Genomic DNA, 23,819 nt, shown 5'->3' on the forward strand with positions numbered 1-23,819 from the left:
TGCATAAATGTCATGTAATTGTCGATAAAAGCCTTTGAAACGTATGAAGTGCGTGTAATTATATTTCACTACATCACAGAAACAACTGAAACAAAGATCTAAATGCAGTTTAGCAGCAAACTTTGTGAAAACTAATATTTGTGTCATTCTCAAAACATTTTGCCACGACTGTAGTGTCACGTCTGATGCTGTAGTGGATGGTGAGATATGGAGCCTGAAAGTCAAAAGTTCAGAACATTATTACCATTTTGCTCATCAGTGTTTGATGCTCAGTTCACACCACGTCATCTTGCAGTTAACCATACCCTCTTTGTAAGGCACACAGAAGTTGCTAAACCTATATGACTGTGAGCAGTTCTGTCAGGTTGGTATTGTCTTAATTAAGGACTGCTCACCCTGTACCTGTAATGATCTGGCAGAAGTTTTCTTTTTCCAAAATAATGAGCAAAATACAAAGCATTACACAATACTTTTATTATGAAATTATTTTGTCTATCATAAACTAGAAACATACAATGTGTCGGCAGATAAGAACCATTTGGCCCATCTAGTCTGCCCAATATACTGAATACTATGAATAGCCCCTGGCCCTATCTTATATGAAGGATGGCCTTATGCCTATCCAGGGCCGGCGTCATAACCCGGCATCCCCGGGCAAGTGCCGGGGCCCAATGCTCCTGGGGGGGCCCACTGAGCTGCTATGAGCACTTCCATCAATACAGATGGGAGCTCTCACTGCTGTCACTTCACTTACGCAGTACCCCTCTGGTGGGGCCCTCTGAGCTGCAGAGACTCAGGACACGCCCCCTCTACACAGGACACATGCTGCCTGAGGAGAGAGACCGAGGGCTGGAGCTGGAGCTGAAGACAGTCTGTGAGTGAGTCTGCAGTCTGCACTGTGAATGTCTCTTGGGACAGAAGGGGGGGTCTCTTCGATCGGCTGCTGCTTCATTCTATTTAGTTGTGTTACTGTTTCATTAAGCAGTTTGCCCCCATGACACCTGCCCCCCCCCCATATCCTGTCCTATCTCATCCTCATGGGGCCCCTGCTGTCTCCTTTCCTCCCTCATGTATCCAGAGCTCCTGTTTCACCCTCCTATCTCCTGTTGCTGCCCTGCACAGACCTCCTGCCACTACTTGTATGAATCCCCCTCAGAGCCCCTTCCCCCTACTTGCTGTGTCCACCCCTCCTGTCCACCCAGGGCCCCTGTCTCACTCCTCTGCCTCTCATTATGGTGGCATCTGAACAGCATTCACCATAAGGACCTTCTAACGTCACAGGGTCATGTGACTGTGCCCCCCACCCCGTACTGTGCCCACTTATACCCTGCATTGTGCCCTCTTACCACACCCTGTGCAGTGCCCATAGTCATTCCCTGTACTGTGCCCTCTTATACCCTTTTATCAGGTCACTGTATGGTGGTTTTATCATTGTATGGCGGTGTTATCACTATATGGCGGTGGTATCCAATAACTGCATGGCCATAACTGTATCCCTTTCCCTGCCCACGCCATCCTTTTTTAGACCTGGCATGAGCGGGAAAAGATACAGATTGCGGTGCTAAGGACCTTTGTGCCACAATCTGTGTCAGAAATACGCCTAAGTCTAGTTTCACACTAGCGTTCGGCTGTCCGCTCGTGAGCTCCGTTTGAAGGGGCTCACGAGCGGACCCGAACGGATCCGTCCAGCCCTGATGCAGTCTGAATGGATGCGGATCCGCTCAGACTGCATCAGTCTGGCGGCGTTCAGCCTCCGCTCCGCTCAGCAGGCGGACACCTGAACGCTGCTTGCAGCGTTCGGGTGTCCGCCTGGCCGTGCGGAGGCATGCGGATCCGTCCAGACTTACAATGTAAGTCAATAGGGACGGATCCGTTTGAAGATGCCACAATATGGCTCAATCTTCAAGCGGATCCGTCCCCCATTGACTTTCAATGTAAAAGTCTGGACGGATCTGCTCAGGCTAATTTCACACTTAGCTTTTTTTTTTGCCAATTTAATGCAGACGGATCCGTTCTGAACGGAGCCTCCGTCTGCATTAATATGATCGGATCCGTTCAGAACGGATCCGATCGAACGCTAGTGTGAAAGTAGCCTAAGGCTACTTTCACACCTGCGTTTAGGTGCGGATTCGTCTGGTATCTGCACAGACGGATCCGCACTTATAATGCAAACGCTTACATCCGTTCAGAACGTATACGTTTGCATGATAATGCAAACGGATCCGTTTAGACTTTACATTGAAAGTCAATGGGGGACGGATCCGTTTGAAAATTGAGCCATATTGTGTCAACTTCAAACGGATCCGTTCCCATTGACTTACATTGTAAGGCCCCATGCACACGGCCGTTGTTCACGGCCGTGTGCGGGCCGTGGAACCGCGGCCTGGATCCCTTCCTGTGAGCTGGAGCGCACGGCGTCACTGGTTGCTATGACGCCGTGCGCTCCCTGCTGCCGCCGCAATACAGTACTACACTCGTATGATCTATACCAGTGTATTACTGTACTGTGCCGGCAGCAGGGAGCGCACGGCGTCATAGCAACCAGTGACGCCGTGCGCTCCAGCTCACAGGAAGGGATCCAGGCCGCGGTTCCACGGCCCGCACACGGCCGTGAACAACGGCCGTGTGCATGGGGCCTAAGTCTGGATGGATCCGCGCGCCTCCGCACGGCCAGGCGGACACCCGAACGCTGCAAGCAGCGTTCAGGTGTCCGCCTGCTGAGCGGAGCGGAGGACAGACTGTGCCAGACTGATGCATTCTGAGCGGATCCGCATCCACTCAGAATGCATTAGGGCTGGACGAATCCGTTCGGGGCCGCTTGTGAGAGCCTTCAAACGGAACTCACAAGCGGAGCCCCGAACGCAAGTGTGAAAGTAGCCTAACAGACGTATTTCTATGTAATAAATGACCCCCTAATTGTATTATTATTTGGGGGTAGGGCTAATATCTTTATATTATATAGATTCTAGTGTATTATACTGTGCACTGTATTTCCCAGTAGAAAATGATCCTTGGGAAGCACAGTCCTCATCCCTGACTACCAGGACCAGGTAGCGCTCTGTCAGTACATGGCGGCCTCCCCTCTCCGCCACGCTGCTCTGCTGTGTACTGGGGCTTATTCTGACACTAGGGCTGGGTTCACATCCCATTTGTGCCATCCATTTAATGTATACCAAAAATGTATGCGTTACCAGATGCCTCAGACTGATGCCGTACAGTGGCGTCCGGTCGCCATACAATCCTCAGACTGATGCCGTACAGTGGCGTCCGGTCACCATACAGTTCCATTGTAAAAAACCATATACGTTAACGAATGCATTTTTTACTTGACTCTGCAGGATACAAAAACGTGGAGCGCTGCACATTTGTATACATCAAACCGATAGGAAAAACGTGATGTGAACACACATTGGGGAGGAGGGGGGCGTACTAAAATTTGCTGTGGGGCCCAGTCAGTTCCAGCTACATCACTGCACATCTCCTTCTCTGCTCCAGGCCTGGCTCACTGCTGCAGCGGGCCGGAGGAGAGAAAGAGCGCAGGGAGCTGCGGTTAGTGATGGACAGGACGACCAGCTCCCCTGCAATGATAGGTATGTGAGGGGGCCACTTGGGGGTCATTCATCATACTCATACTCCATTTAGCATAATGACCACCAGAGCCCCCATTAAATATAATAACCCCTCGTGCCCCCTCCATACAGTATAACCCCCAGTGTGGTGGCGACTGGGGGTCATTATTCTGCATGGAGTGTCGCTATGGGGTCATTATACTGTGAGGGCCCTTTACATAGTATAATGACCCTCAGTGTCCCCCATTTAGTATAATGACCCCCAGAGCCCCCTCCATACAGTATTCCCCCAGTGTGGGGGCTACTGGGGGTCATTATTCTGAATGGGGGCGACTGGGGGTTATTATTCTGAATGCAGGGCCACAGGTGGTCATAATACAGGGGGGGGGGGGAATTGGGGGTTCATTATACTGTGTGAAGGGCCACTAGTAGTCATTATACTGTGTGAAGGGCCACTAGTAGTCATTATACTGTATAGGGGTCACTGGGGGTCATTATACCGTGTGGGAGCCACAGGGGGACATGTCAATGTAAAAAAATGCCTCACGGGGGCCCACTGGGATTTATCGCCCAAGGGCCCACATGAACCTGGAGCCGGCCCTGTGCCTATCCCATGCATGCTTGAACTCCTTCACTGTATTTGCAGCTACCACTTCTGCAGGAAGGCTATTCCATGCATCCACTACTTTCTCAGTAAAGTAATACTTCCTGATATTACTTTTAAACCTTTACCCCTCTAATTTAAAACTATGTCCTCTTGTAGCAGTTTTTCTTCTTTTAAATATTCTCTACTCTTTTACCTTGTTGATTCCCTTTATGCATTTAAAAGTTTCTATCATATCCCCTCTGTTTCGTCTTTCTTCCAAGCTATAAATGTTAAGGTCCTTTAATATTTCCTGGAAAGTTTTATCCTGCAATCCATGTACCAGTTTAGTAGCTTTTCTCTGAAGTAGCAATATCCTTCTGGAGATATGGTCTCCAGTACTTAGCACAATACTCCAAATGAGGTCTCACTAGTGCTCTGTAGAGCACCTCCCTCTTTCTACTGGTAATGCCTCTCCCTATACACCCAAGCATTCTGCTAGCATTTCCTGCTGCTCTATGACATTGTATGCCTAATCCATTCAACAATATGGGAGTCCAAGCCCAAAGACTGCAATTTATTGATAAGCCTTCTATTTGGGAAAGTATCAAAAGTCTTACTAAAGTCTAGATAAGCGATGTCTACTGCACCGCTGCCATCTATTATTTTAGTCATCCAATCAAAAAAATCAATAAGATTAGTTTGATATGATTTCCCTGAAGTAAACCCATGCTGTTTTTCATTTTTCAATCCATGGAATTTTAGATGTTCCACAATCCTCTCCTTGAGTATGGTTTCCATTAATTTCTCCACTATCGATGTCAGGCTTACTGGCCTACAGTTGTACTATTCCTACGACCTTTCTTGTGAATGGGCACACCATTTGCTAATTTCCAATCTTCTGGGACGACTCCTGTTACCAGTGATTGGTAAATAAACCTTTTCCTCTGTAAAGACCCATGCATCAAAAGATTCATTAGTCTTCATTCCTAACTGAGGTCCTTTTCCTTCATTTTCCTTTGTAAAAACTGAACAGAAGTATTCATTGAGGCAGTCAGCTAGTTCTTTATCTTCTTCCATATGCCTTCCTTCTTTTATTTTAAATTTGGTAATTCCTTGTTTTAGTTTCCTTTTTTCATTTATGTATCTGAAGATTGTTTTATCGCCTTTTTTCACTGACTGAGCTAATTTCTATTCTGCCTACCCTTTAGAAGCTCTTATAACTTGTTTGGCTTCTCTCTGCCTAATCTTATAAATTTAGAATACCTACAAACACCTCTCTGTCAAGACTAGACAGCAAAACATTCCACCTGTACGGCATTCAACATAGCAAAAAAAGAAAAAAGCAAGTGGAGATAGTATACCAAAATATCAATTTATTATCAAATATAAAATATGGGAAAAGGACGGGATGGTAAACAGAATACAGAGAAGCAAAGGGCAGTATACACAGCTGCATGTACATATATATCTATGCGACAATAAGCATAGATGGCTCACAAGTAAAAGTGGTAAGGAATCAAGGACAGCTGAGTCTATTTAACGATTATGCCCCAGTCTGGGCTGTATAATCAAGGGTAGAAACCAAATATAGCTGGATGTCCGTGAATAGCACCACAACGTCCAAGGATCATGGGCGACCAAGACAGACAGATATAATACAAAAAATGACTCAAGTCTAGTCTGTTGCTAAATCCCAGGGTATAGCAGTGTTTTGAAAGGTATCAAAAAGGCCTAATATGGATGTGGTAAGAGACCATATATATGTATAAGGCAATACTATACACAGGACGTACCTGAAGCCATAATGAACACAGGAGGATACTGGACCCTAAGCGCAAGACCTCGACACATGTTTCACCTCAACGGCTTCGTCAGGAGGTACTAAGTAACAGAGTGGCAGGGTATATATAGTCTAGGAAATGGGAGGGATTTACCTGGATTGCGGACACCTGTGATCCGATGGAACGGGCGCGGAAACACCATGTTCCACGGAGCCATCTCTCAGCGCGTTCCCGCCTGCATACCGCGCATGCGCGGCGCATACAGACGTCACGGAGCACGTTGAGATGACGCCGTGCAGAGCATGCGTGATCCGCGACCCAGTGGAACGCAGGTGAACCAAAAACACCAGCCGATAGAGCCTGTTCGGGAAGACTGTGGAGTAAACTGCAAGTCACGTTATATATAGCTAATGCCGATTGAAAGAGTTAATAGTATATAAAAACCATCCATATAAGGTCCGCGGTTCCCTACAAGCACCGCAACACCCACGAGCGGGGCAAAGGTCCTGCAGCATGTCATATAAAATTATACCATCAGTCCATATGGTCACATGATGATACAATACAAAATTAACCATAAAAAGTGACCCCATAGGGGAAATAATAGGAAGAAAATAATAAGTGACCAAAGGATTATTTTAACATGTAAAAACACATCATAAGAAGCATTTAGGAAAAATGCTATAATAATTAATAAGTGATAAATGTCATGATTAATGTTTTACCTCAAATTCATACTAAGACATAATTACATGATTCTCCTAATATATCACCAAGTGCGTAGTCAATGTGCCTGTGCATACAATATTTACAACAATATTATATAAGATCGTTGATCTAAAATAGTTGATCTAAAATAAGTAGTAAATGCATCATACTGATGCGAAATAGTGGTAATATGGTTAATCCATCACAACAAAAATCGTTGCAATAATCATGACACACATGTCCACACTGAATACTGCTGGGTACGCATCACCCCCGTAAGATATCTTAGATAACAAAAGATGTGGGGCGAGAGTGCCAGAGGGCGGCCCCACCGGCTGCAAAAACGGCCGCCCATGGGGTCGACCGAGGCACTCCCGACCCACCATACATAAAAAGAAGTTGCAGGTCAATAATATATACAGAGACAGTACCCAGCAACTTAGACATTATAGGATAGTGGTACAGAGGTTATCAGTACAAAGAATATCAAGGTGTGGGGCCAGAGTGTCAAGGGCGGCCCCACCGGCGGCAAAGCAGCCCATGGGGTCAACCGAGGCACTCCCGACCCACCATGCAAGAAAGAGCAAAAGCAGACCAATGGTATATACCAAAACAATCCCCGACCGATTTAAAAATCATAGATGAACAAAAATAGCCCCAATAATGGTATGGAGAGTCTACACATTCTCGGTAGTTCTTCACGTAATACATTTTCCCTTTTGTGTGTTGTTTGATGTTCATTTCAAGTCGTAGATTCATACCGAACATGACTTCACCTTGTAGCTTACTGGATCCATCGCCACCATATCCCAGATGTAAAGAAGTAATAAATCTCAAAGAAAAAAGGAAGGAAATATTATGATAAAGAATAAAGAAATACTAGATATAAAACCTATTATACCCTGCTGATTAAAATTTGCGCTGTTCTTATAGGAAGGAGGAGAAGCTACTAGACTCATTCGGGCCATGCGGGGCAACCGTGTCCAAAATAACTATCCCTCTGGTTTCTCTACGGAGTAAAGCTAGTTTGACATTGCCACCCCTGGATCCTAGATTGACTCTGTTGATACCTCTCACTGTAAGACCCCGTGGGTCGGACCCATGGAATCTACGGAAATGCCGTGGAACTGCTTGTAATGTTTCCCAGTCTTTCTCAGGTATCTCTAAGGCTGCATGAATTTTACTAATATGTTCCAGCACCCGAACCTTAAGGGCCCTAGTTGTCATACCAATGTAAAAAAGATTGTATGGGCATGTGATCAAATATATCACTGCCTCTGTATTGCAGTTAATGTTGTGTACAATCTTAAAATTCTTTCTCCCAGAGGAATCACAGAAGGCAGTAGAGCGGACCATGTATTTGCATGCAACGCATGATCCACAAGAGAATGATCCCCATCTAGGGCCCTTACTGAGTATTTTCTTATTTCTTTCCCATTATTTCCCCTATGGGTCACTTTTTATGGTTAATTTTGTATTGTATCATCATGTGACCATATGGACTGATGGTATAATTTTATATGACATGCTGCTGGACCTTTGCCCCGCTCGTGGGTGTTGTGGTGCTTGTAGGGAACCGCGGACCTTATATGGATGGTTTTTATATACTATTAACTCTTTCGATCGGCATTAGCTATATATAACGTGACTTGCAGTTTACACCACAGTCTTCCCGAACAGGCTCTATCGGCTGGTTTTGCGGTTCACCTGCATTCCACTGGGTCGCGGATCACGCATGCTCTGCACGGCATCATCTCAACGTGCTCCGTGACGTCTGTATGCACCGCGCATGCGCGGTATGCAGGTGGGGACGTGCTGAGAGATGGCTCCGTGGAACATGGTGTTTCCGCGCCCGTTCCATCGGATCACAGGTGTCCGCAACCCAGGTAAATCCCTCCCATTTCCTAGACTATACATACCCTGCCACTCTGTTACTTAGTACCTCCTGACGAAGCCGTTGAGGTGAAACGCGTGTCGAGGTCTTGCACTTAGGGTCCAGTATATTTGGTTTCTACCCTTGATTATACAGCCCAGACTGGGGCATAATCGTTATATAGACTCAGCTGTACTTGATTCCTTACCACTTTTACTTGTGAGCCATCTATGCTTATTGTCGCATAGATATATACGTACATTCAGCTGTGTATACTGCCCTTTGCTTCTCTGTATTCTGTTTACCATCCCGTCCTTTTCCCATATTTTATATTTGATAATACATTGATATTTTGGTATACTATGTTCAATTGCTTTTTTTGCTAATCTTATCAATTTGCCTGTCATCCTCGTTTTTTTTCTTTTTCATAATTACTAAATGCTATCTTTTTGTTTTTATTATTTTGGCCACTTCCTTTTTTTGCTTTTACTGACAAGCCTAATGCAATTTGCTGTTGCCTTCAATAGTGCCACTTTTAAGTAGTCCCATTTCTCCTGGACTCCATTGAAACTGTTCCAATCTGATAGGGACTCATATACCCTTAATCTTTTTTTTTAGAAAAGTCAGTTTTTCTAAAATCTAAAACTTTTGTTTTTGTGTGGTGTGACTCAGTCACTGTAATTATAGTAAACCACACTGACTGGTGATTACTAGATCCCAAGCTTTCCCCTACAGTAATATCAGATACCAAATTACCATTTGTGAATACTAAATCTAAAATGGCCTCCATCCGGGTTGGCTCCACAACTACTTGCTGTAGAGATAATCCCAGAAGGGAGTTTAGAATATCTGTACTCCTGGCAGAACAAGCAATTTTGGTTTTCCGGTTTACATCAGGAAGATTAAAGTCTCCCATAATGATAACTTCCCCCTCCAATGTCATTTTAGCTATTTCCTCAACTAGTAGATCATCTAATTATTTGACTTGGCTAGGTGGTCTATATATATATATATATATATATATATATATTAGGATCCGTGTTAAAAAGTTTAATTGGACAGCACTCCTCGTTTCTTTGGTACTGGGCTCAGTGGTAGTTAAGGTCAGTATAATGTAGATAAACCTCGGCACTCATTTTGAATCAATTGTACTTTTAATCAATCATAAATCCATCCAGGAATAAATAATTTAAGCTGGCCAACGTTTCGATCCTATAACAGGACCTTGCTCACGGCCTGGGGTAAGATCCCTAGATACAAATGTTGAATAATTCATGCAAAATTTATACAAACGTACATCATATTACAGTATAGTGTGCAGAAGAGCAACTGTTATTAATGCGGTACCAGCTGTAAAAAGAATGTAATTACACAACCAGCAAAGTATTGCAGGGTATTGCAGGCCATTAAGGATCCCAAGAGTGATTCCTGGTGTGGCCTGTAGGACACAAAATGCTGATTTCAGTATGGAGACATAATAGTAGCGGATGGACAATATCTATATATGCTTGTGTCTATCAGGGAGCATATGGGGTGCATAAGTGCCTGCGCCAGTGGTTTTCAAAGTTTGGGGCATCTGCTCAGTAATGTACAAAAAAGATATTAACCTAAAAACCTAAGTATTCATATAGAGCAGCCCATTGTAAAGAATAGATAGTAAGTGTACCCTAGTTTCTGGTGCATAGTTGCTTCTGGATGGCATTCTGAGCAGTGCTTTAGCCCCAGTTTAAATGTTATTGTTACCGGCGTGCACCGCATGTGATGCTCTATGTCTCGCGTCATTGCGTCGATGCGCGCAGGGCCACCGTGCACGTGACGTCATTGCATATGTGCGCGTGACGTCATCGCGCTAGCGGCTCCACCAGCAGTATAGTGTGGGTCTGGGCACTGGCAGAGTTGCAATGAGAGGAGGGCAGACCATAGATCTGGTAATAGTTATGTATGGGTATATGAGTAAGATGGCAGGCAAAATAATGAAAGGCACATATCAAAATAGAGAATATCAATATATATATATATATATTGGTATATAGGTAAGATAGCGAGCAAAATGAGCATAAAGCATATATCTAGAAAGGGCATATAACTATAACTATAAGACTATGTAATACAGAGTGTATTAAATCACTCATACTACCTGGCGGGTGGACTTTATGAGTCATTTTTAGGGATGAGCGAACTCGAACTGTATAGTTCGGGTTCGTACCGAATTTTGGGGTGTCCGTGACACGGACCCGAACCCGGACATTTTCGTAAAAGTCCGGGTTCGGGTTCGGTGTTCGTCGCTTTCTTCGCGCTTTTGTGACGCTTTCTTGGCGCTTTTTGAAAGGCTGCAAAGCAGCCAATCAACAAGCGTCATACTACTTGCCCCAAGAGGCCATCACAGCCATGCCTACTATTGGCATGGCTGTGATTGGCCAGAGCACCATGTGACCCAGCCTCTATTTAAGCTGGAGTCACATAGCGCCGCCCGTCACTCTGCTCTGATTAGCGTAGGGAGAGGTTGCGGCTGCGACAGTAGGGCGAGATTAGGCAGATTAACTCCTCCAAAGGACTTGATTAACTGATCGATCTGCAGCTGTGGATCATTGAGCTGCTGATCCTCAATTGCTCACTGTTTTTAGGCTGCACAGACCGTTTGTCAGTCACATTTTTCTGGGGTGATCGGCGGCCATTTTGTGTCTTGTGGTGTGCCAGCACAAGCTGCGACCAAGTGCATTTAACCCTCAATGGTGTGGTTGTTTTTTGGCTAAAGCCTACATCAGGGTGAAGCTGTCACACCAAGTGCATTTAACCAGCAATAGTCTGTTCATTTTTTGGCCATATACAAAATCAGGGGCAAGCTGCGCCTGTCACCAAGTGCATTTAACCCTCAATGGTGTGGTTGTTTTTTGGCTAAAGCCTACATCAGGGTGAAGCTGTCACACCAAGTGCATTTAACCAGCAATAGTCTGTTCATTTTTTGGCCATATACTAAATCAGGGGCAAGCTGCGCCTGTCACCAAGTGCATTTAACCCTCAATGGTGTGGTTGTTTTTTGGCTAAAGCCTACATCAGGGTGAAGCTGTCACACCAAGTGCATTTAACCAGCAATAGTCTGTTCATTTTTTGGCCATATACTAAATCAGGGGCAAGCTGCGCCTGTCACCAAGTGCATTTAACCCTCAATGGTGTGGTTGTTTTTTGGCTAAAGCCTACATCAGGGTGAAGCTGTCACACCAAGTGCATTTAACCAGCAATAGTCTGTTTATTTTTTGGCCATATCCCAGTCTAATTCTGTCACTAAATCCATACCGGTCACCCAGCGCCTAAATACTAGGCCTCAAATTTATATCCAGCTAAATCTGTCCCTAGTGCTGTAGCTGGGCGAGTTATTTAGTGTCCGTTCAAGCACATTTCTTGTTCTGGGTTGAAATACAATTCCCAATTTAGCAATTTCATAATTTAGTGGTTTCTGCTATATCAGAGCTATTTGAAATCTATCCCTAAAAGGGTATATAATATTCAAGGTGCACATTGGGTCATTCAGAATAACTTCACACACACCCGCTACTGTGTATTTCCAAGTCTAATTCTGTCACTAAACCCATACCTGTCACGCAGCGCCTAAATACTAGGCCTCAAATTTATATCCAGCTAAATCTGTCCCTAGTGCTGTAGCTGGGCGAGTTATTTAGTGTCCGTTCAAGCACATTTCTTGTTCTGGGTTGAAATACAATTCCCAATTTAGCAATTTCATAATTTAGTGGTTTCTGCTATATCAGAGCTATTTGAAATCTATCCCTAAAAGGGTATATAATATTCAAGGTGCACATTGGGTCATTCAGAATAACTTCACACACACCCGCTACTGTGTATTTCCAAGTCTAATTCTGGCACTAAACCCATACCTGTCACCCAGCGCCTAAATACTAGGCCTCAAATTTATATCCCGCTAAATCTGTCCTTAGTGCTGTAGCTGGGCGAGTTATTTAGTGTCCGTTCAAGCACATTTCTTGTTCTGGGTTGAAATACAATTCCCAATTTAGCAATTTCATAATTTAGTGGTTTCTGCTATATCAGAGCTATTTGAAATCTATCCCTAAAAGGGTATATAATATTCAAGGTGCACATTGGGTCATTCAGAATAACTTCACACACACCCGCTACTGTGTATTTCCAAGTCTAATTCTGGCACTAAACCCATACCTGTCACCCAGCGCCTAAATACTAGGCCTCAAATTTATATCCCGCTAAATCTGTCCTTAGTGCTGTAGCTGGGCGAGTTATTTAGTGTCCGTTCAAGCACATTTCTTGTTCTGGGTTGAAATACAATTCCCAATTTAGCAATTTCATAATTTAGTGGTTTCTGCTATATCAGAGCTATTTGAAATCTATCCCTAAAAGGGTATATAATATTCAAGGTGCACATTGGGTCATTCAGAATAACTTCACACACACCCGCTACTGTGTATTTCCAAGTCTAATTCTGGCACTAAACCCATACCTGTCACCCAGCGCCTAAATACTAGGCCTCAAATTTATATCCCGCTAAATCTGTCCTTAGTGCTGTAGCTGGGCGAGTTATTTAGTGTCCGTTCAAGCACATTTCTTGTTCTGGGTTGAAATACAATTCCCAATTTAGCAATTTCATAATTTAGTGGTTTCTGCTATATCAGAGCTATTTGAAATCTATCCCTAAAAGGGTATATAATATTCAAGGTGCACATTGGGTCATTCAGAATAACTTCACACACACCCGCTACTGTGTATTTCCAAGTCTAATTCTGGCACTAAACCCATACCTGTCACCCAGCGCCTAAATACTAGGCCTCAAATTTATATCCCGCTAAATCTCTCGTTACCGCTGTCCTGTTGTGGCTGGGAAAGTTATTTAGTGTCCGTCAAAGCACATTTCTTGTTCTGGGTTGAAATACAATTCCCAATTTAGCAATTTCATAATTTAGTGGTTTCTGCTATATCAGAGCTATTTGAAATCTATCCCTAAAAGGGTATATAATATTCAAGGTGCACATTGGGTCATTCAGAATAACTTCACACACACCCGCTACTGTGTATTTCCAAGTCTAATTCTGGCACTAAACCCATACCTGTCACCCAGCGCCTAAATACTAGGCCTCAAATTTATATCCCGCTAAATCTGTCCTTAGTGCTGTAGCTGGGCGAGTTATTTAGTGTCCGTTCAAAGCACATTTCTTGTTCTGGGTTGAAATACAATTCCCAATTTAGCAATTTCATAATTTAGTGGTTTCTGCTATATCAGAGCTATTTGAAATCTATCCCTAAAAGGGTATATAATATTCAAGGTGCACATTGGGTCATTCAGAATAACTTCACACACACCCGCTACTGTGTATTTCCAAGTCTAATTCTGGCACTAAACCCATACCTGTCACCCAGCGCCTAAATACTAGGCCTCAAATTTATATCCCGCTAAATCTGTCCTTAGTGCTGTAGCTGGGCGAGTTATTTAGTGTCCGTTCAAGCACATTTCTTGTTCTGGGTTGAAATACAATTCCCAATTTAGCAATTTCATAATTTAGTGGTTTCTGCTATATCAGAGCTATTTGAAATCTATCCCTAAAAGGGTATATAATATTCAAGGTGCACATTGGGTCATTCAGAATAACTTCACACACACCCGCTACTGTGTATTTCCAAGTCTAATTCTGGCACTAAACCCATACCTGTCACCCAGCGCCTAAATACTAGGCCTCAAATTTATATCCCGCTAAATCTGTCCTTAGTGCTGTAGCTGGGCGAGTTATTTAGTGTCCGTTCAAGCACATTTCTTGTTCTGGGTTGAAATACAATTCCCAATTTAGCAATTTCATAATTTAGTGGTTTCTGCTATATCAGAGCTATTTGAAATCTATCCCTAAAAGGGTATATAATATTCAAGGTGCACATTGGGTCATTCAGAATAACTTCACACACACCCGCTACTGTGTATTTCCAAGTCTAATTCTGGCACTAAACCCATACCTGTCACCCAGCGCCTAAATACTAGGCCTCAAATTTATATCCCGCTAAATCTCTCGTTACCGCTGTCCTGTTGTGGCTGGGAAAGTTATTTAGTGTCCGTCAAAGCACATTTCTTGTTCTGGGTTGAAATACAATTCCCAATTTAGCAATTTCATAATTTAGTGGTTTCTGCTATATCAGAGCTATTTGAAATCTATCCCTAAAAGGGTATATAATATTCAAGGTGCACATTGGGTCATTCAGAATAACTTCACACACCCGCTACTGTGCATTTCCAAATCTAATTCTGTCACTAAACCCATACCTGTCACCCAGCGCCTAAATACTAGGCCTCAAATTTATATCCCGCTAAATCTCTCGTTACCGCTGTCCTGTTGTGGCTGGGAAAGTTATTTAGTGTCCGTCAAAGCACATTTTTTGTTCTGGGTTGAAATACAATTCCCAATTTAGCAATTTCATAATTTAGTCGTTTCTGCTATATCAGAGCTATTTGAAATCTATCCCTAAAAGGGTAGATCATATTGAAGGTGCACATAGGGTCATTCAGAATAACTTCACACACACGCTTCTGTGCATTTCCAAGTCTAATTCTGTCACTAAATCCATACCGGTCACCCAGCGCCTAAATACTAGGCCTCAAATTTATATCCCGCTGAATTTGAATACAATACATTGGGCCAAATAATATATTTGTTGTTGTGGTGAACCATAACAATGAGAAAAACATCTAGTAAGGGACGCGGACGTGGACATGGTCGTGGTGGTGTTAGTGGACCCTCTGGTGCTGGGAGAGGACGTGGCCGTTCTGCCACATCCACACGTCCTAGTGTACCAACTACCTCAGGTCCCAGTAGCCGCCAGAATTTACAGCGATATATGGTGGGGCCCAATGCCGTTCTAAGGATGGTAAGGCCTGAGCAGGTACAGGCATTAGTCAATTGGGTGGCCGACAGTGGATCCAGCACGTTCACATTATCTCCCACCCAGTCTTCTGCAGAAAGCGCACAGATGGCGCCTGAAAACCAACCCCATCAGTCTGTCACATCACCCCCATGCATACCAGGGAAACTGTCTCAGCCTCAAGTTATGCAGCAGTCTCTTATGCTGTTTGAAGACTCCGCTGGCAGGGTTTCCCAAGGGCATCCACCTAGCCCTTCCCCAGCGGTGAAAGACATAGAATGCACTGACGCACAACCACTTATGTTTCCTGATGATGAGGACATGGGAATACCACCTCAGCATGTCTCTGATGATGACGAAACACAGGTGCCAACTGCTGCGTCTTTCTGCAGTGTGCAGACTGAACAGGAGGTCAGGGATCAAGACTGGGTGGAAGACGATGCAGGGGACGATGAGGTCCTAGACCCCACATGGAATGAAGGTCGTGCCACTGACTTTCACAGTTCGGAGGAAGAGGCAGTGGTGAGACCGAGCCAACAGCGTAGCAAAAGAGGGAGCAGTGGGCAAAAGCAGAACACCCGCCGCCAAGAGACTCCGCCTGCTACTGACCGCCGCCATCTGGGACCGAGCACCCCAAAGGCAGCTTCAAGGAGTTCCCTGGCATGGCACTTCTTCAAACAATGTGCTGACGACAAGACCCGAGTGGTTTGCACGCTGTGCCATCAGAGCCTGAAGCGAGGCATTAACGTTCTGAACCTGAGCACAACCTGCATGACCAGGCACCTGCATGCAAAGCATGAACTGCAGTGGAGTAAACACCTTAAAACCAAGGAAGTCACTCAGGCTCCCCCTGCTACCTCTTCTGCTGCTGCCGCCTCGGCCTATTCTGCTGCTGCCGCCTCGGCCTCTTCCTCCGCCTCTGGAGGAACGTTGGCACCTGCCGCCCAGCAAACAGGGGATGTACCACCAACACCACCACCACCACCTCCGTCACCAAGCGTCTCAACCATGTCACACGCCAGCGTTCAGCTCTCCATCTCACAAACATTTGATAGAAAGCGTAAATTCCCACCTAGCCACCCTCGATCCCTGGCCCTGAATGCCAGCATTTCTAAACTACTGGCCTATGAAATGCTGTCATTTAGGCTGGTGGACACAGACAGCTTCAAACAGCTCATGTCGCTTGCTGTCCCACAGTATGTTGTTCCCAGCCGGCACTACTTCTCCAAGAGAGCCGTGCCTTCCCTGCACAACCAAGTATCCGATAAAATCAAGTGTGCACTGCGCAACGCCATCTGTGGCAAGGTCCACCTAACCACAGATACGTGGACCAGTAAGCACGGCCAGGGACGCTATATCTCCCTAACTGCACACTGGGTAAATGTAGTGGCAGCTGGGCCCCAGGCGGAGAGCTGTTTGGCGCACGTCCTTCCGCCGCCAAGGATCGCAGGGCAACATTCTTTGCCTCCTGTTGCCACCTCCTCCTTCTCGGCTTCCTCCTCCTCTTCTTCCACCTGCTCATCCAGTCAGCCACACACCTTCACCACCAACTTCAGCACAGCCCGGGGTAAACGTCAGCAGGCCATTCTGAAACTCATATGTTTGGGGGACAGGCCCCACACCGCACAGGAGTTGTGGCGGGGTATAGAACAACAGACCGACGAGTGGTTGCTGCCGGTGAGCCTCAAGCCCGGCCTGGTGGTGTGTGATAATGGGCGAAATCTCGTTGCAGCTCTGGGACTAGCCAATTTGACGCACATCCCTTGCTTGGCGCATGTGCTGAATTTGGTGGTGCAGAAGTTCATTCACAACTACCCCGACATGTCAGAGCTGCTGCATAAAGTGCGGGCCGTCTGTTCGCGCTTCCGGCGTTCACATCCTGCTGCTGCTCGCCTGTCTGCGCTACAGCGTAACTTCGGCCTTCCCGCTCACCGCCTCATATGCGACGTGCCCACCAGGTGGAACTCCACCTTGCACATGCTGGACAGACTGTGCGAGCAGCAGCAGGCCATAGTGGAGTTTCAGCTGCAGCACGCACGGGTCAGTCGCACTACAGAACAGCACCACTTCACCACCAATGACTGGGCCTCCATGCGAGACCTGTGTGCCCTGTTGCGCTGTTTCGAGTACTCCACCAACATGGCCAGTGGCGATGACACCGTTATCAGCGTTACAATACCACTTCTATGTCTCCTTGAGAAAACACTTAGGGCGATGATGGAAGAGGAGGTGGCCCAGGAGGAGGAGGAGGAGGAGGAGGAAGAGGGGTCATTTTTAGCACTTTCAGGCCAGTCTCTTCGAAGTGACTCAGAGGGAGGTTTTTGGCAACAGCAGAGGCCAGGTACAAATGTGGCCAGCCAGGGCCCACTACTGGAGGACGAGGAGGACGAGGATGAGGAGGAGGTGGAGGAGGATGAGGATGAAGCATGGTCACAGCGGGGTGGCACCCAACGCAGCTCGGGTCCATCACTGGTGCGTGGCTGGGGGGAAAGGCAGGACGATGACGATACGCCTCCCACAGAGGACAGCTTGTCCTTATCCCTGGGCAGCCTGGCACACATGAGCGACTACATGCTGCAGTGCCTGCGCAACGACAGCAGAGTTGCCCACATTTTAACCTGTGCGGACTACTGGGTTGCCACCCTGCTGGATCCACGCTACAAAGACAATGTGCCCACCTTACTTCCTGCACTGGAGCGTGATAGGAAGATGCGCGAGTACAAGCGCACGTTGGTAGACGCGCTACTGAGAGCATTCCCAAATGTCACAGGGGAACAAGTGGAAGCCCAAGGCCAAGGCAGAGGAGGAGCAAGAGGTCGCCAAGGCAGCTGTGTCACGGCCAGCTCCTCTGATGGCAGGGTTAGCATGGCAGAGATGTGGAAAAGTTTTGTCAACACGCCACAGCTAACTGCACCACCACCTGATACGCAACGTGTTAGCAGGAGGCAACATTTCACTAACATGGTGGAACAGTACGTGTGCACACCCCTCCACGTACTGACTGATGGTTCGGCCCCATTCAACTTCTGGGTCTCTAAATTGTCCACGTGGCCAGAGCTAGCCTTTTATGCCTTGGAGGTGCTGGCCTGCCCGGCAGCCAGCGTTTTGTCTGAACGTGTATTCAGCACGGCAGGGGGCGTCATTACAGACAAACGCAGCCGCCTGTCTACAGCCAATGTGGACAAGCTGACGTTCATAAAAATGAACCAGGCATGGATCCCACAGGACCTGTCCGTCCCTTGTCCAGATTAGACATTAACTACCTCCCCATAACCATATATTATTGGACTCCAGGGCACTTCCTCATTCAATCCTATTTTTATTTTCATTTTACCATTATATTGCGATGCTACCCAAAGTTGAATGAACCTCTCCTCTGCCTGTGTGCTAGGCCTAAATATATGCCAATGGACTGTTGCAGTGGTGGCTGACATGAAGCCTGATTCTCTGCTATGACATGCAGACTAATTCTCTGCTGACATAAAGCCAGATTGTCTGTTACGGGACCTCTCTCCTCTGCCTGGGTGCTGGGCCTAAATTTATGACAATGGACTGTTGCAGTGGTGGCTGACGTGAAGCCTCATTCTCTGCTATGACATGCAGACTGATTCTCTGCTGACATGAAGCCAGATTGTCTGTTACGGGACCTCTCTCCTCTGCCTGGGTGCTGGGCCTAAATTTATGACAATGGACTGTTGCAGTGGTGGCTGACGTGAAGCCTCATTCTCTGCTATGACATGCAGACTGATTCTCTGCTGACATGAAGCCAGATCCTCTGTTACGGGACCTCTCTCCTCTGCCTGGGTGCTGGGCCTAAATTTATGACAATGGACTGTTGCAGTGGTGGCTGACGTGAAGCCTGATTCTCTGCTATGACATGCAGACTGATTCTCTGCTGTCATGAAGCCAGATTGTCTGTTACGGGACCTCTCTGCTCTGCCTGTGTGCTAGGCCTAAATATATGCCAATGGACTGTTGCAGTGGTGGGTGACGTGAAGCCTGATTCTCTGCTATGATATGAAGACTGATTCTCTGCTGACATGAAGCCAGATTGTCTGTTACGGGACCTTTCTCCTCTGCCTGGGTTCTGGGCCTAAATTTATGAAAATTGACTCTTACAGTGGTGGGTGACGTGAAGCCTGATTCTCTGCTATGATATGAAGACTGATTCTCTGCTGACATGAAGCCAGATTGTCTGTTACGGGACCTTTCTCCTCTGCCTGGGTTCTGGGCCTAAATTTATGAAAATTGACTCTTACAGTGGTGGGTGACGTGAAGCCTGATTCTCTGCTATGATATGAAGACTGATTCTCTGCTGACATGAAGCCAGATTCTCTGTTACGGGACCTCTCTCCTCTGCCTGGGTGCTGGGCCTAAATTTATGACAATGGACTGTTGCAGTGGTGGCTGACGTGAAGCCTGATTCTCTGCTATGACATGCAGACTGATTCTCTGCTGACATGAAGCCAGATTCTCTGTTACGGGACCTCTCTCCTCTGCCTGTGTGTGTGCTGGGCCTAAATATATGCCAATGGACTGTTGCAGTGGTGGCTGACGTGAAGCCTCATTCTCTGCTATGACATGCAGACTAATTCTCTGCTGACATGAAGACAGATTCTCTGTTACGGGACCTCCCTCCTCTGCCTGGGTGCTGGGCCTAAATATATGCCAATGGACTGTTGCAGTGGTGGGTGACGTGAAGCCTCATTCTCTGCTATGACATGCAGACTAATTCTCTGCTGACATGAAGCCAGATTGTCTGTTACGGGACCTCTCTCCTCTGCCTGTGTGTGTGCTGGGCCTAAATATATGCCAATGGACTGTTGCAGTGGTGGCTGACGTGAAGCCTCATTCTCTGCTATGACATGCAGACTAATTCTCTGCTGACATGAAGACAGATTCTCTGTTACGGGACCTCTCTCCTCTGCCTGTGTGTGTGCTGGGCCTAAATATATGCCAATGGACTGTTGCAGTGGTGGCTGACGTGAAGCCTCATTCTCTGCTATGACATGCAGACTAATTCTCTGCTGACATGAAGACAGATTCTCTGTTACGGGACCTCCCTCCTCTGCCTGGGTGCTGGGCCTGAATATATGCCAATGGACTGTTGCAGTGGTGGGTGACGTGAAGCCTGATTCTCTGCTATGACATGCAGACTAATTCTCTGCTGACATGAAGACAGATTCTCTGTTACGGGACCTCTCTCCTCTGCCTGTGTGTGTGCTGGGCCTAAATATATGCCAATGGACTGTTGCAGTGGTGGCTGACGTGAAGCCTCATTCTCTGCTATGACATGCAGACTAATTCTCTGCTGACATGAAGCCAGATTGTCTGTTACGGGACCTCTCTCCTCTGCCTGTGTGTGTGCTGGGCCTAAATATATGCCAATGGACTGTTGCAGTGGTGGCTGACGTGAAGCCTTATTCTCTGCTATGACATGCAGACTAATTCTCTGCTGACATGAAGACAGATTCTCTGTTACGGGACCTCCCTCCTCTGCCTGGGTGCTGGGCCTAAATATATGCCAATGGACTGTTGCAGTGGTGGCTGACGTGAAGCCTCATTCTCTGCTATGACATGCAGACTAATTCTCTGCTGACATGAAGACAGATTCTCTGTTACGGGACCTCTCTCCTCTGCCTGGGTGCCGGGGCCTAAATATCTGAGAATGGACTGTTCCAGTGGTGGGTGACGGGAAGCCAGATTCTCTGCTATGGAACCTCTCTCCAATTGATTTTGGTTAATTTTTATTTATTTAATTTTTATTTTAATTCATTTCCCTATCCACATTTGTTTGCAGGGGATTTACCTACATGTTGCTGCCTTTTGCAGCCCTCTAGCTCTTTCCTGGGCTGTTTTACAGCCTTTTTAGTGCCGAAAAGTTCGGGTCCCCATTGACTTCAATGGGGTTCGGGTTCGGGACGAAGTTCGGATCGGGTTCGGATCCCGAACCCGAACATTTCCGGGATGTTCGGCCGAACTTCTCGAACCCGAACATCCAGGTGTTCGCTCAACTCTAGTCATTTTGTCAGTTGGGGGTAGAAAAGAAAGAAACACAATATTAGTAAGCATCTCCTCACAAAACCGTTGCAGTTTAGTCGTCATTAGTATGTTGGTACAAAACAAACACATAGATATAATGTCCATCCCTATATGCAATTGGATATAGTTTAATTGTTATGAGGTGAAAAAGTCAAAGTCCCTGTTCATAGCATATGGTGCCAGGGTATTCAATTCAAAAATCCAAAAGGATTTGCGTTGTTTAAGACGCGCAATCCGGTTCCCTCCTCTTCCTGCTGCGGGTATGTGCTCCAAACGTTTTGAGTGGTCTCGCTCACGTATGCTAAGCCACATGGGCATTTAATCAGATAAACCACAAAAGAGGAATTACATGTATAGAAAGATGGAGATGCGATTTTTTTAACCCCTAACAGGTATATTAGACGCTGTTTTGATAACAGCGTCTAATATACCTGCTACCTGGTCCTCTGGTGGTCCCTTTTGTTTGGATCGACCACCAGAGGACACAGGTAGCTGTGTAAAGTCGCACCAACCACCACTACACTACACTACATCCCCCCTGTCACTTATTAACCCCTTATGAACCACTGATCACCCCATATAGACTCCCTGATCACCCCCCTGTCACTGAGCACCCCCCTGTCATTGATCACCCCCTGTAAGGCTCCATTTAGACATTTTTTGGCACAGGTTAGCGGAAATAGATATTTTATTTTTCTTACAAAGTCTCATATTCCACTAACTTGTGTCAAAAAATAAAATCTCACATGAACTCACCATACCCCTCACGGAATCCAAATGCGTAAAATTTTTTAGACATTTATATTCCAGACTTCTTCTCACACTTTAGGGCCCCTAAAATGCCAGGGCAGTATAAATACCCCACATGTGACCCCATTTCGGAAAGAAGACACCCCAAGGAATTCCGTGAGGGGCATATTGAGTCCATGAAAGATTTAAATGTTTGTCCCAAGTTAGCGGAAAGGGAGACTTTGTGAGAAGATACAAAAAAAAAACTATTTCCGCTAACTTGTGCCAAAAAAAAAAAAAATTCTATGAACTCGCCATGCCCCTCATTGAATACCTTGGGGTATCTTCTTTCCAAAATGGGGTCACATGTGGGGTATTTATGCTGCCCTGGCATTTTAGGGGCCCAAAAGCGTGAGAAGAAGTCTGGGATCCAAATGTCTAAAAATGCTCCCCTAAAAGGAATTTGGGCCGCTTTGCGCATCTAGGCTGCAAAACAGTGTCACAAATGTGATATCGCCGTACTCAGGAGAAGTTGGGGAATGTGTTTTGGGGTGTCATTTTACATATACCCACGCTGGGTGAGATAAATATCTTGGTCAAATGCCAACTTTGTATAAAAAAATGGGAAAAGTTGTCTTTTGCCAAGATATTTCTCTCACCCAGCATGGGTATATGTAAAATGACATGCCAAAACACATTGCCCAACTTCTCCTGAGTATGGCGATACCACATGTGCGACACTTTTTTGCCGCCTGGGTGGGCAAAGGGGCCCACATTCCAAAGAGCACCTTTAGGATTTCACAGGTCATTTTTTACACATTTTGATTTCAAACTACTTACCACACATTAGGGCCCCTAGAATGCCAGGGCAGTATAACTACCCCACAAGTGACCCCATTTTGGAAAGAAGACACCCCAAGGTATTCCGTGAGGGGCATGGCGAGTTCCTCGAATTTTTTTTTGTCACAAGTTAGCGGAAAATGATGATTTTTTTTATTTTTTATTTTTTCTAACAAAGTCTCATATTCCACTAACTTGTGACAAAAAATAAAAAAATCTAGAAACTCGCCATGCCCCTCAAGGAATACCTTGGGGTGTCTTCTTTCCAAAATGGGGTCACTTGTGGGGTAGTTATACTGCCCTGGCAATTTAGGGGCCCTAATGTGTGCGAAGTAGTTTGAAATCAAAATCTGTAAAAAAAATGGCCGGTGAAATCCTAAAGGTGCTTGGAGTGTGGGCCCCTTTGCCCACCTAGGCTGCAAAAAAGTGTCACACATCTGGTATCGCCGTACTCAGGAGAAGTTGGGCAATGTGTTTTGGGGTGTCATTTTACATATACCCATGCTGGGTGAGATAAATATTTTGGTCAAATGCCAACTTTGTATAAAAAAAAATGGGAAAGGTTGTCTTTTGCCGAAATATTTCTCTCACTCAGCATGGGTATATGTAAAAAGACACCCCAAAACACATTGCCCTACTTCTACGGCGATACCAGATGTGTGACACTTTTTTGCCGCCTAGGTGGGCAAATGGGCCCACATTCCAAAGAGCACCTTTTGGATTTCACAGGCCATTTTTTACAGATTTTAATTTCAAACTACTTCCCACACATTTGGGCTCCTAAAATGCCAGGGCAGTATAACTAC

Source organism: Bufo gargarizans, chromosome 8 (assembly GCF_014858855.1).
Source record: "Bufo gargarizans isolate SCDJY-AF-19 chromosome 8, ASM1485885v1, whole genome shotgun sequence".
NCBI lineage: Eukaryota > Metazoa > Chordata > Amphibia > Anura > Bufonidae > Bufo > Bufo gargarizans.